Below are 15,903 nucleotides of genomic sequence, written 5' to 3'. Positions count from 1 at the left end.
CGTATTCTTCATCGGTGAGTTATAGAAGGTTATTTTCTTGGCCCACTTCTTGATTCTTGGTTCTATATATATAATCAGCTTTACTTATAGTACTTCTGATTTCTGTTCACTGTATTCACCTAGTTCTGTCTTCTTCTTCATTGTTATCGATATCTGGTTCTCTCCATTTTGTAGATCTAGAGTAGTTAACTATTTTTATACGCATATCTAGTAAGTAGTAACTACATTGAATATCATCATTAGTAATCGTCTACTCTATTCGTCAAATGGATGCAATAAATAGCTACTCCATATTCAGTTAGTCTACATAACTACTATACACATATAACCAACTACTAATATAACTATCGATAGTTAACTACGTTACAACAATAATCAGTTTATAATAGCTAACTTTAGGATATTTTTCTTTGTAAGGATATGTGTTCTCTTCGACAATGTCAACCCACACCGTTCGCAAATAATATTCTGAACCAGATTCACGATGCACTCGTTGATGTCTTTGAAAGGGTTGCTAGAGAATCTGCAGAAGATGCTTGTTCATGTAAGGTTTTAAACCGAAAATTCAAGGAACCATCTGTCATCAAGGCGCTCAACCTATCTGCCTTCATTAAACGGCCCAGCTTAATGAAGCGCTACCCTGAAGTCTTTGAGTCAGAGAAACTAGACAACTACCAATAATCGACTTTGAGTAGTAGCTATCTAGTCGAAATAGACAATTATTAATTCTTACTTAAGTATTAGAATCAATTTTGAGTTGTATGGAGAAAATAGACAACTATTAATAATCGACTTTGAGTACTAGCTATTTAATCGAAATACATTACAAAGTAGTAAACGTCTCTGTGTCATTCAAACAAACCTTCATTTTAAACATAATCACCTACTAGTAGTCGTCTACTAGAAATATATGAACACAACAAACAAAAAATTTAGAATGAAAAGGACATCTATACTGAAGTGATAGATGACTAGTTGGTATATGTCTATTTATTTTCTACTTGGTGCAACTATAGAAAATATTTTCCATAATGTCTCATACTTTTGAAGTGAAAGGATGTTTGTCTCAGGGAGATGCAACTTTTTTATGAAAATAGTTGTCTACTATATAACCACATACTCTGAGAAAATGATTTTCTATGAAAATAGTTAACGATGGTCATATAATTACCATTGTGGCCCCTTCCAAGACACCTGCTGCAAAGTAGTCAACTAATTGCCGCATTCCTCACATTTTTCTGTGTCATTCAAACGAATTGGATCAACCACATTTCAACCACAAAGTAGTCAACTATGACTCATTATAAAAAAGGCTGACTATTTTACAAACACTACATAGTTGACTATGTTACCTTCATTTCTCCTCAGGATAAGATCTTTATTTTTTTTGGTTGACCATGTGGTCAGCGCATTAATGGGAGAAGTAGTTCTGAATTACCAGAACATACATGAGTAGGTATTAGGTGGAAAGGTGTTTCATAAAGGGATCTTCAAAAACTGGTTGTGCACCTCTCCCATAAGCTTCTAGTTTGCAATGTTGTTGTAAGAAGAAGTTGCTGATAACTTGTTATGTACTCCTCTTCTTTTTTTGTTGTAAACTTCATACTCATCGTGGTCGACAACAACCACCTACATTTTAAACATAGTCACCTATTAGTAGTTGTTTACTATAAATATATGAACACAACCAATAAAAGAATTAGAATTGAAAAGAACATCTATACTGAAGTGATAGTTGACTACTTGGTATATATCTATTTACCATCAACTTGGTGCAACCATAGAAAGTATCGTCCATAATGTCTCATAATTTTAGAATGAGAGGGTGTTCGTCTGAGGTGGATGCAATGTTTTTATGAAAATAGTCGTCTACTACATAACTGCATACTCTAAGTAAATATATTTTTTTTTATAAAAATAGTCAATTATGCCATAGAGTTACCTTAGATTTTAAATGATTTGAGAAAAAGGCACCGTGTATAAAAGAAGAGAGAAACAGAGAAGAAAATGATGAGAAGAATAACAGAGAGAAAGAGCAGAATAATGGAGAGAGAAAAGAAAAATTAACTTAGTCCTACATACACATTATAAAACGACAACAAATATTGATGTTGGTTAAAGTTCTCGCTGCTATTGTTCAAAGAAGCAAGTAAAGTCTCTCCGTCTTTCTAAGTTTTGTGGTCCCAAATCATGTCAGAAAAAGTTTTTTCCAGAATTAGAGAATAAGGGGTATTCAGTATTTTCCACCTACTTTTTGCTGTTGACTTGTGTTATGTAGTGAATTGACTGTTTTTTTATGGTAGACAATTAATTTGCTCACCAGAAACTATTATTGGTGCAAATCACCTTATAATATATACATCCAGAAACTATTATTGGTGCAAATCACCCTATAATAATATACATCAGTTATAGTTTATAAGAGTAAGTACGCTTATATGGTGTAAGCGAGAGAAACAAGCGTGTATGCACGCGTTAGAAAGCACACTACCGACCAGAATGACATATCCCTCTTCTTCTTTTTTGACGTCTTTGTATTTATGTTGAAGCTCAAAGGGCATATTACAAGTGGCCCAAATCATGGAGACAATACAAATTGAAATGAAGCCCAACAAAGTCTAGTAACACAAAAGGATAAGGATTACTATTCTAAAAACAGGTGTGCTACACACGGCAAGCAAAGACGGAGTCGAGGTTGATGGTGAGCAGATGCCGCCGATAACATCGGCGATACAAAGCTTCGCCGGAAAATCAAAGATTCGATGAAATCGAACCATTCCATCACGCCAAAGCTACTGCAGAACTTTGATTTGTCTCCACAGGTGCCAAAGAAAAGCTCTTTCTACAATGAAACCCTTGGTGGCTGAAATTCTTCTTGCCTCCATAAAATTTCTTCTGATCATCTCATACTCAAGACTTACCCTCAGCCTTTTAAAGCTCTTTAAGAGGGTATTAAGAGAGATCAACTCTCAGTCATGAAAGGATGATGCCAACTATGGAGTAGAATGCTTCACCACCTTCACCTATCCACCTCATAACAAGAGAAACTCAAATCTGTAGAAAAGAGCCAAAATCCGACAACAAAAAACCAATTGCTTGTCTTATAAAGCCAGTCATAACTAATTCTTCAATTAGGAAGAAATCTCTTGCTCCACTAAGGAGTAGCAAAGAAGTGTCTTCACTTAAAAGAAGAATATCGCAGATAGCAAAAGGAGATTCGAAGAACGAATAAATTTAATCTGGACATACCCGGAAGACAAGATCCGTTAAATGGAATTATTAGATCCGGACATCACCGGAAAATTTACAACAAAATGAGAGAAAAACTCTCTCTCTCAAAAATAGGGATGAGAGAAGAGAAAGAGGAAAAAAACTCTCGTTTACCCGTCGACGTATCCCTCTTTAACACATGAGAAATGCAAACAATTAGAATATCAGGTGTTTTTCTAATAAATAACATATCACTTACATAATATTAATGTAAATATCTGACAATAAACGATTTATTATTTTATTTATATATTTAACAAAAAAGTCATTGTCAATAACATTAAAGCACGACGAGTATCCATAATAACCTGACAAAAACCAACATATTATTTTATTTATATAAGACAAAAATTTCATTGTCAATAACACTAAAAGCACGACGACTATCCATAATAACTTGAGAAAAACAACCTAGTATTTAGTCATCTATGGATAAAGAAAGGAATCATTGGTTTGATGGTTTCCTGAGTGGAATCTTTTTTTTTAGGGCTTTAGAGCATGTTCAATAGGGTTTTTGGTTAATTAATTATACAATTTATGTTTTTTTTTTTTTTATACAATTTATGTTAAGAATTCTTGTTAAGAAACTTTTGTTTTCTTAGCTCCAATGATGGAACCCCATTAGGAGTTTAAAAAAAAAATCATAATTTTATTTATTGTAATTAAAGTTTATTTTTTTAATAAAACATACTTGACATAAAAATATTTTAAACACAACTTTCTAATATTCATATTATTTTTAATCAAATAGTTTATTATATTTAATTTTTAATATTAAATCTAATATTAATATATAATTTAAACATATACATAATGGAATTTGTTAAATAGATAATTTTATTTCATAAATTATGAAAAAGTAAAAAATAACAACATATAAATGATTTACTGACTTTATAAATCATGGGAGGTTTAAATAATTTTTTATCTTTCTCTCTATCCAATCAGAAATTGACACGTGGCTAATTGTTTTTGTTAAGAACCGAGTTTTAAGATACTTATTTAAAAACCGGTTCTTAATTATTTAGGTGATTTTAATTTTTTTAAATACAAAAGGTGCTAAGAACTCCTTTTTAGAACCCCCATTGAATATGTTCTTTTTCATTCAAAAAAACTGAGGGGGCTGGAACCAGAGGCAGGCCTACTAAGAAGAATGGGGGGGTCCAATGACACCCCTTAAATGCTTATATAAATATTTTGAATTGAAATATTGTTAAAATTCAGTAGCACAGCTGGTAAACAAGGATGTTTGAACCACTAAAACCTAGGTTCAATTTCTAAGACATGTTGATAAAAAAAACAATTTCATGCTAATAATTTGACACCCCTTAAAACATTTTCTGAGTCCGCCATTGGCTGGAACCAACTTACAAAAAATAAGAAATAACGACGAGAAATGGAAAGATACCAATAGGTATCCAAACAGGGGTTCGATATTGATTAGACTCATCTACCTTTTCAACTAGCATCCTGTTGATTTAAATGGTAAAATTAACTTGATGCATCACTTGTTCACTTTCTCTTTACCTCAATATATTCATGGAGCACTTGCTTCAGCTTAGAGCTTTCAAAATCCGACATATAACAATTTTCAGAAAAATAGATATCTGGCTTGTATAGTCCCTCAATGGATACCAAGAGAATGAAAAAAACAATGTGGTTTATGCTCTCGATAATCGTGATTATGGAGACTAGTGTTTATACTTAAGCTATTTTCGGCTATTCACATAGCAAATTATGTTATGGTGGAACAGATTATCCTCTTCATTGTTTATTAAATTTTTTATTTGAAACTTTAGTGCTATCTTCTCTCATGTAAGTTTTGGTATAGTAATGTTCTCATTGTGATTTTGTCAACAAAATATTAGCAAAAGCTAGATATTTGTATTACAGTCAGATTGATTCAGATAAAACCATTTTCCCAAACGGGTTTTGTATTACAGTTAACTGGTTTGGTCTTGATAAACATGCAACCTTTAGTTTTTGGAGTTGATATGTTTTTTCAAATAAATATACGGGTGGGTAATCTTTAAGAACATAGTTTCATAAAGATCATTCAAAGGTCTTGCTAAGATATTTGGTTTCAAAGCATTAGGAGATGACTAATGTAGATAAGTTAACCAAAAAAAACTCAAGAAGTGGTAGTTAATCTTCATCCACGTACATTTCGAAGAGCTATATTATATATATAGAAACAAACCGTAAATTTTTGAACATATAATATCTAAAACATAGACTATAAGGTGGATTGGAATATATTTACCTAGTTGGGGATACATAACATATTTAATCAAGGATGGTTAGTTGGGATACATAACATATATAATCAAGGATGGTTTTCATCACTGCTAATTTCTCGGATTATCTTTCCAAATCCATCATTTCCTCAATCAAGTCCAGCTGAGTTTAATTTGGATTTCTCAGTAGTATATTCCATTAAAGGTCTGTATACTATACACAAAAGCATATAATAGTCAAAATCTTCGTTATAATTCTTTATTATTACCTTGATAGATACTGTTCTGTTTCAAATACACCACACAAATATCATAAAAATCGGTGTCTTAACATTCCTTAACCACTTTGGTTAACAATAAACAAATGATTTATTGTTATCAATGATACACTTCGTTCTGGTTTGTCTTTCGGTGCTTTAACATTTGCATTATCAATCCATATTTTTGAGAATTTGCTTCCATTTTCTTATTTTTGCCCAGATTTCACCTTGTTTAATTTCTTTCTAATCCTAACTTTCTTACAGCCATTAGAAGTTTAAGACATGGGACCTAGACGAAAGCATGGAAAATATATAATGATGGATGTGGTAAGTTATTTGCATATCGAATGACAATAATCAAATAGTAGTTATAAGCAAAAAAATTATTACTAACACATAGTAGTTGTTTGCTGATACATAGGCACTCACGGATATACTATATATATATATATATACTTCTACGGAGCAATAATCAATGATTTACTTGCTATGTATACTACATATTTGACACATAAATCTCTAACTTTTTATTATTTTTTGAAGGATCTCCCTTCTGGGTATAAATATAATTTGGGGTGGAGAAAACCCAATAACAACAAAGATGTTTTGCTGGAGACTACTGATCCAGGAAATCAAGATGATATTTATTAATTTCTTACTTATCTAAAAATGATATAACCATCTTCAAAACTGCTTAAATAACACATTTTTATATGTAGGAAACTGTTGGACCATTGAATTCAACAGGCTTATCGCTGCTCATCTTTTTATCCACAAGAAAATTGGAGTACTTTTACCACTTTCTGCAAAGCACCTTTTTCCACATATTGATGAAAAAAATTCGAATGGATTTGAAAAACTACAAGGTGTGAAAAAATTACTGACAGAAGAGGGATTGGTTTTAGAAAAATAGTGTAAGTGTACTATAGGAAAAGATAAGAGCTCCACAAAAACTTGTGACAAAGTAAAGGTAAAATTATTTGCTTCGGTTAACAAGTTAATTTCTATATCATTTAATTATTAGTATATGTCATTGAATATTCAAGTTTTTTTTTTTGAAAAATTTCAGGATAAACACGTCATCGGGATCGTGAATTGGTCATTATAGAGGGAAATGAAGTTGATGAAAAAGAAATAATAGAACTGCTGAAAACAAAAGGTCTAATCGCAGCTCATATAAGATTAAGTCACAACTTCAAGTCTACTGATAAAGTGAGAAAATTTAAAATTCTGAACATAAAATAGGGTAAATTTTTTTTTTTTTAATATAATCATGTGTTTTTTTGGGTTTGAAACTAGGATGATATATACTTTGGACCGAATCTCACAGACGGAGTGGAAAACCACATAATTCTACTTACGGATATTGGATCAAAAAATGGAGTTCATTATTTTGACTGAGACATTTGTTGAGCAAGCGGATAAAATCTTCCTTAACCAGTTTAGTTAACATGATCTTTGATTTATCAGCAGTTTGTTTTTTCTTTTTTCATTTTACTTAACGGATCTAATCAGTTTTTTGTTTTTTTTTATATTTTTTATTTGATATTTATTACTCTACTAACCAAATTTATCTACTGATGTTTGCATCTTAGATTTATGTAGTGTGCATAAATTGTTCAGTTTTTTTTTAGATGCATTTAATTTCCATATCTAATCATGTAGTATGAAGTTTTTTCAACACCAAAATACATTACTTCATTTCAATGATATGAATAACATTCGTACAATAATCATTTGGATTCTGTTTTTATTTGTTAACAAAACTTTCTGTAAAAGTCAAGTATATAACATTTTCTCTCAAATAAGTAAAATAAATATTTTTAATACACTTACCCCTTTAAAATTTTCAAAGTCAACGTCTATGTCGATCAAGACAGCCACGGGTCCTTCATTAACCAATAGAATGAGCTGCTCTCCATCAACTTTGTTATTAAATCTTAGACTTTGAACGTACGTGTAAACTACAAAAAAAAAAAAAAAAGAATAGATTACTGTAAACATATTTTTGTAAAACAAGAAAAAAAAAAAGAAATTGTCGGTGCACAAAATGGGTTTTGACATCTTCCAAGTAGTGTTCTTTGCATTAGCTTCAGAAAATGGATCTTTACACTTGCAGTCTTCTTCCAAACGTATACCATTTGTCTTAAGAAACATTTTCAAATGCTCCAAGTTTTGAATTCCTCCTTTAGAATCTGTCTTATCGAAGAGACCTACCATGAGATGTAACACCGATAAAAGAAGAGGTGGATCGGCTGTATTTTCAATAAGAAGGCGAGCAGAAAGTTCTTTTCCACTAATTGTGGAACTATATTTCCTGCTATCCCTATTATTGCAGAAAAAGGTCATAGTCTAACTTAGTTTACAATCCTTTTGGTATGTGCAGGACAAATTGAAGCTAGAGTAGGCGAAGGAAGAAGTGGAAGACCTCATGTAGGAGATGGTTGAATTAAGGTATAATTTGACATATTGTTCACAAAGAATGAATGGACATGTGCCTACGATTTAAAGATTATATTAGTGCATCTCATGTTTCTTATATTAGTGGAATTTTGTAATCGAATTATAAATACATAGATTTTTTTTTAACCATTTTTATAATACATGGTTTTTTCCGTAATTTTCTTTCTTACCATTTCTTATAAATACATAGTTTATATCTGATATATATTAACGTACAATTTCATAAGATATTACTTACTATAGGCCCGGTCAATTGTAACGTTGTTAATTGTGGTTTAAAAGTAAGTTGACAATAATAATACTGACAAACAGAAATCAAAGCAGAAAAAAAAGAATAAAAAAAAATAGAAACGACAAACAGAAATGTTAAAAAAGAAAAAAGACAAACAGTAAGAAACTAAAGAATAATGAGAAACACACACTGGTGTGAAATATTGTTGGATCAATAACAAATAAATGAAAAGCACTGTGTAATTTTTAGATAAGTGATATTGTGGGGTCTTTACTCTTTTGGGCCAAACATTATTCTCGGATGATGAATCCGATTTCCAACCTCGTACTAGTCCCAAAGAATAGTGTTTTATTATTACCATTACCTACATGGTACTGGTCCCAGATATATAATAGTTAGTTGATAATTGCTCCAAAATAATTATTTTTACTTCAGTAATAAAATATTATATTATACAGAATACAGTAACCAAATTATATGGAATATCCGATCTGAAATTTATTTCATATCTTTCTGAATTTTATGCTCTTCGTTTCGTGACAGGTCATTCAAAAGATCTGTAGTAGTTAATAACTTAATACCAATGTAAGCGAGAAGTTGTTACTACTTACTACCCTAATCTTAAAACAATAAAAAGTGTTTATCCTACAATTATTGAGTATACCATCAAATCGGTAGACTGTGTAATAGTTTTCAGGCTAACATTCACAACAACAACAATTTTTTTTCTTTTTTTAGGAAAGTGTAACATCCTGATTTCTGGAATATACGAATCTTATAAAAATTGATTTGATTATCTATGTCATCAAAATGCACTTATTTTTTTGGGCAATAATTTCAGAATTAATAGTACTTAAGTTAGAGCAATTTCAGGATACGTTACTTATTATTGGGAAATAGTCTGTGGTACTATGTGAGTGAGGACAAAACACAGGAAAATATCACGTGGTGATTGCAGAGACAGTAGACAAGTCTTACGAGCCTCTGGAACTAACGCACCAGCCGTTGGAGAGTGATGGGCCCACAGGCCTAAAAAGACCAACCATCGGATAGTGGTGGACCAATAGACCTAAAAAGAAGGCGTTGGACTCGTTGGAAATGGCGGTTTGTGGGCCAACGGGCCTAAAGAGGATATGTTGGGCCTTAAAGTGAGAGCGTTGGACTCACTGGAAAAGACAATTGGAACGTGATGAATTGATACGACCAATCCATCTGATTCTCCAAAGGAAAGACGGATCGGAGTATCACACAACTGCTTTAATATGATGAACTGAGAGTAATAACTTAATAAATAAACGAACACCAAGTTATTCATAGTTACATTTATATATGAATACATGTAAAAAGAAAATATATACGCACATATTCATATAAAATATACCTATATATTAACTAAGGAAATAGATAAAAGAAAATCGTCTCTCCCTTTTTCCGATAAAAAACCCTAACTTTTTTTACGCTAGAAGCTTTACTTATGTGACACATCGTAAGCTTGGGATGTTACACATTGTTATAGCCTCTAGGCTATACTCTCTAGATATAGCTTAATCTCGTTACAAGTAACTAAGTGAGAATGAACGAGCATATCTACGAATACTTTTAGTCTTTTAGGAATAAAAAGCCTAAATCTCGTTTATGTTCGACATTAACTACACGCTGGATAAAATTTACCGTCCTTACAAGGTGGTGTTTTAGGAAACTTTTAAGATCGTGTTTAATGTCTCTGTTTATTCTACCTGATTTGCTATAGTTTTTAAGATTTAGACTTTGACCGTTACATTTTAGCCACTTAACTGATCGATTTGAACAAATCTCTGGTTTTGGCAGAGTTGAGTGACGATTTTGCATTTAATCCCTATTTAACTGTTGTTCGTTCATCTCGATAGGCTTTTGAGCTCGGTCCGATATCTCTTATGAGTCTTCTCTTTAGTTGATTTTGCTGAACTTTTTGACTATGCTAATTTTTGTCTCAGTAAATGAATTAAGCTCTATTTTAAATGGTGGGGTTGTTATTCCCACAATAAAATTTTGTTTTTGAGTTTTTTTTTTTCTCTAGAAAACGAGGATTATGATTGTAAATAGGGAGATTTGCTAGAATAATCCTTAATATAACTTTTATTACTAGAATAACCTACCACAGATTTAGGTTATTCTAGTAATTTTATTACCTAAATTACCTTTTTGAGCATATTGTAGGAAAAGCAATATTACAAAAATGCTATTATTAATTACTTTTCAGCTCAGCAAAAACGTCCATTTATTTACAAAAATGCCACTGTTTATGTCAATTTTGAATAAGTTTGTCATAATAAATCTGTCAGACTAATGATGGTAAAATTCTGGAAATTAAATAGATATAATTTTGTGTGGTAGACTTAATGCGAAACGGACTTAAATACATAAGTATGTCTTATGACTTCTGATATGCTCAAAGTTTAATCCCTAAGCTACTCTGCAAGAGCACAGATGTGCAGTTGTAGTATCTAGGGGTCGAACCACAGAGACAAGAAATCACTCAATAAACCTTGTGTAGATGGAGTTACGCTAAGCCGAAATATGCAGAACAAATATCTATGCGACAGAAATAAATAAAGCAGCGATGAAGACAGTTGTAAATTCGATGTGATAAAGGATATGTCTAGGGTGATTTTCAGGAGATCAATGAATGCAAATCAACTTAACAAGTCAGGGTTCAGTTATTAAGCACGGTTCTTGAACTCGAAACACAGAACTATAATTAACCAACTTCCGTTGTGAGAATTATCTAAGTTAAAATCCTAGAATCCCAAATTCTTTTGCAAATTCTACAGATTTAAACCAGCCTTAATTGCACAAGTTCGATATGTTCACAAAGCTCCTAAACCAAATTCCTTTGCGAATAGTTACTTTGCTCAACCTAGGTTCTTTCCAGTTATTCAATTACACTTCCGTGTCAATTAAGCAACCTAAGATCTAAGTTCTAGGTGACCAGTCCAGAATTAGCTTTAAGAACAACCTAAGGTGAAGAACAAATAGATATGAACCGTAACTAGCAAGTTAATCAAACATTCAAAGAAAACCCTAATTAACCCTAAACCTAACAGGTGATCTACTCAGACATGGTTATTGAAACAACAAACATGATGAATAGAAAGCAATAGAATAAATCGAAATAGATAAAAGGGTTCGAAATCTTCTCTCTAAACGAACAGAGTACAGACTTGTCTCCCCAAGCTCAGAAATCGCAAAAGCCGAAAACTCAGAGTATCTCTCTCTCAAAATCTAAGGTTCTCGTAAAAAGGGAATAAAAATCCTATATATATCTCTAAGACACGTCTTGGGCTTCCTTGAAAACGTTTGGGCCCAACTCCTTCTTCAAATAGGAAACAAAATCACCTTTTCCTTATTTCTCTGACAAGTGTCGAGCGTCACCCTTCATGGTGTCGAGCGTCACTAAAGCACAAAATCCATTCTTGACGAATTTGATCCTGATTAAGCTCCAAAGTGCTCCAAAGTCTCCAGTTAAGCTCCAAACGTACCTATGACCTGAAAAGACTCCAAAAGACTCGAAAGACACTAAAAAGACTCTATAAATAGGACTTATACCATGGTTAAAAACCATAAAAACCAATATCAACTCCCCCAGACTTAGCATTTGCTTGCCCTCAAGCAAACAGAACACCAAATAAGAGAAAGAAGTTTGAAAACACAGAGACTCAACCTTTCATTGGAACATAGCTTTGACCGATCACCCTGCAACTTAACTACTGCTTCATCATTCCAAATCGAACCACCATGTACTTCTCCGCAGACATTCACAGCTTTCCAGATTAAGTCCAAAATTTCACAACATTGTCCATAAACCCTCATCGCTGGATCTCACTGATGATTCCAATGCCCAGAACCTTCTAGATTCTTTCCCATTCTATACTCAAACAAATCAGCCATACAAACTTTGGTACTTTTTCTCTCCCCCAGACTTATTCTTTTCGCACATTCATCATCTCTTTTCTTCTCTTTTTCTTATGGCGCATACTTGATAAGGGTAAAGCTGCGAGTACTGATGGTGTTTGCCACCAAGTCCCCGAGTTGTCCCCTTACCTTGTATCAAAGGTTTTCAGCGAATAGTGGGGTCATGGGAAACATTCCTACCCCTCACTTCCTTCCTTTGTGTGATCATTCCAACTTAGAAGTGAAATAATGGGATCATTGGAAACATTCCTAGCCCTTCACTCCAAAGCGAAAATCATCTCAATCTTTTTGCCCTTTTTCTTTCTTTCTTAGCTCGTCACAAGGGAGAGAAATCACTTCATTAAATTTCACACAGGCTTTCATTGATCAAGTACGAATGAGGAATCAAGCTCTAAGGCATTAGTCACATCAGCGAGTTAAAAGTGAAGTTCAGTACTTAGCTCAGGTTAGTGGATTCTGTTGGAAACATGGACGCCTCTAGTCAACTGGTCAGCCTTTGGATTTTTCATTAGTCGGATCTAGACTGAATCTGCAGCGGTGGTCACTTAGGTGAAAGGTCAGCACAATAATTCCAGGAAAAACATCATAATCTCCAACAGGTTTTGACTCAAAAACGATTTGACACAACTGACTCTTAAGAAAAACAAACACAATGTCAGCAACTACCTCCCCCAGACTTGAATAGCACTGTCCCAGTGTTATCTAGTCCGAAGTTGGCGAAACAAAAGAAAGGAAACAGAGAAACGCAGGAAAAACAGAGAACTTACCTGGCTGCAATGATGGTGACGCGCGATACCAAAGATGGTGTCGCTCGACACCATAGTGCAGAGAGCAATCGTCGCGATCAGAGAGACATGAGTCCACCAAACAGGATAGAGAATCATCTATGTTAGCACTGTCAGATCACTCAGAGAAAAGTTAGTAGTAACAATACAACCCATAGATGCATAAATCCAACAAAGTCTCACAACAGGTGTAGCTGACACAACATACTCAAACAAACGAAAAGAAAAGATAAGAAAAACACAAGAAAAGAAAACAGAACCAGAATGACAAAGGAACTAGTCCTCATCTCTAGTAGTAGCATCATCAAAGGGCGTGGGTGAGCGAGATCGCGGGCGAGTAGGAAGGAGGAAAAAGGTGTGAGGGTGAGGGTTTTAAATAAACGTGGGAAAGAGAAAACTTACCTGTTTGTGAGTGACGGGCGACACCTAGGGTGGTGACGCGCGACACTTGCAAAGTGCGAATGGTATTTTCCTCGTGCCCGATCCGCTTCCGATTCCCCTCCGGTTCTGAAATTCCGGTTAAGCTAGGTCCTAATTTTTTTTTTTTTTTTCATAGAAAAACAAGTGACAAGCGACACCGAAGGTAGTGTCGCTCGACACCAGCCTCTGCTTCACCTAAAACACGAAAAGAAAAACGAAAATAACTGAAAGAAAAGACTTATTTACAGACTCACCAGTGGATTGCCTTCCACTAAGCGCTTGTTTAAAGTCATTAGCTTGACTTGATGGAGATTCAAGCAGGAGGTGCACCATCCAGAGGCACGATATGTCCATCCGGAATCTCAGCTTTGGCCCAGTAGTGCTTCACCCTTTGTCCATTGACTGTGAACTCTCTGCTACCATCTGGTGTGAGGAGGACGATGGCACCATAGGGGCGAAACTCTTTGACTATGAAAGGACCTGACCATCGAGAACGAAGTTTACCAGGAAACAATTGCAAACGAGAGTTATACAGAAGTACCTGATCATTCGGTTCGAATTGCCTGGAGAGGATTTTGGAATCGTGATACGCCTTGGTCCTCTCTTTGTATAACTTCGAATTCTCATAGGCATGGTACCTGATTTCGTCCAACTCATTCAGCTGTATCAGTCTCCTCTCTGCAGCAGACTTGATGTCGAAATTCATCAGCTTTATCGCCCAGGCTGCCTTGTGTTCGATCTCCACTGGAAGGTGACAGAGCTTTCCATAGAGCAGGTGGAAAGGTGTGGTGCCTAGAGGTGTTTTGAACGCTGTCCAGTACGCCCAGAGTGCATCGTCCAACTTCGCAGCCCAATCCTTTCGAGTTTTGCCCACTGTCTTCTCCAGAATCTCTTTGATCTGTCGATTCGAGACTTCGACCTGTCCACTCGTCTGAGGGTGATAAGGAGTGGCAACTCGATGATGAACTCCATGCTTCCTTAGGAGTTTTTCGAAAATCTTGTTAATAAAGTGAGAACCACCATCACTTATAACAATTCGAGGCACTCCAAATCGAGGAAAGATGATGGTCTTGAACATCTTAAGGACCACTGAAGAATTGTTGGTGGGACTGGTAATGGCTTCGACCCACTTTGAGACATAATCAACAGCAACCAGGATGTACTTGTTCCCATAAGAAGAGGGAAAAGGACCCATGAAATCGATACCCCAGCAGTCGAATACCTCAACCTCAAGGATGAAATTCTGTGGCATCTCATGTCTTTTGCTGATCTTTCCTCTCCTATGACAAACATCGCACTGCGAGATGAATGCATGTGCGTCGCGAAACATGGTAGGCCACCAAAAGCCTGCTTGAAGAACCTTAGACACTGTTTTGAATGTTGCAAAGTGTCCAGCATATTTGGATCCATGACAATGAAACATCACCTCTGGAACTTCTGACTCTGCAATGCATCTTCTGTAAATCCCATCAGAACAGTGCTTGTACAGATATGGCTCATCCCAGTGGTATCTTCGCAGCTCTCTCAGGAATTTTTTCTTTGCATAGCCCTTAAAGTTCTCAGGCTCAGCCTCTGCAGCGAGATAATTGGCAATATCAGCATACCAAGGACGTTGGGTAGCGGATACAGCAGCTGAACTGATCTCAGGAAGTCTGCTTCGAATTTGGGAGGTTTCTGTGTTCGCCTGAGCAAGGTGACGCGCGACACTAGTGGTGGTGTCGCTCGTCACTAACGTTCCTCCAATTCGAAAAACCTGCAATTCTTCGTCAAAACTGCTCTGGAACTTGGTTTCCACATAATACACATTCTCTTCTGGCAGGAAATCGTCTATGGGTACGTCGTCTTCAACCCTGATGCGTGAGAGATGATCTGCCACACCATTCTCAACCTCCTTCTTGTCCTTGACCTCAATATCGAATTCCTGAAGGAGTAATACCCATCGCAGCAACCTAGGCTTTGCATCCTTCTTCTGCATCAAGTATTTGACTGCAGAATGGTCTGTGTGCACAATCACCTTCGATCCCACAAGATAGGCCGAAATTTCTCAAAAGCAAAGACCACAGCCAACAGCTCTTTCTCAGTAGTAGCATAATTCCTTTGAGCATCATCTAGAGTTCGACTGGCATAGTAGATTGCATGAAGCTTTTTATCCTTCTTCTATCCTAGAACAGCACCAACAGCAAAATCACTAGCATCACACATCACCTCAAAAGGCAAATTCCAGTCAGGAGGCTGCACGATAGGGGCGCTTATCAAGGCATGCTTGATCTGTTCGAACGCAGCAA

At 35.0% G+C, this 15,903-nt stretch overlaps 1 pseudogene; it reads right to left on the bottom strand.

Annotated features, from left to right (window-relative positions):
* Positions 1-5,596: 5,596 nt before the first annotated feature.
* LOC112089952 lies at positions 5,597-8,116 on the bottom strand (annotated as a pseudogene).
* Positions 8,117-15,903: the final 7,787 nt, after the last annotated feature.

This window comes from Eutrema salsugineum, unplaced genomic scaffold (assembly GCF_000478725.1).
Source record: "Eutrema salsugineum unplaced genomic scaffold, Eutsalg1_0 scaffold_8, whole genome shotgun sequence".
Taxonomy (NCBI): domain Eukaryota; kingdom Viridiplantae; phylum Streptophyta; class Magnoliopsida; order Brassicales; family Brassicaceae; genus Eutrema; species Eutrema salsugineum.
This window is presented reverse-complemented; position numbering and strand designations above follow the sequence as displayed.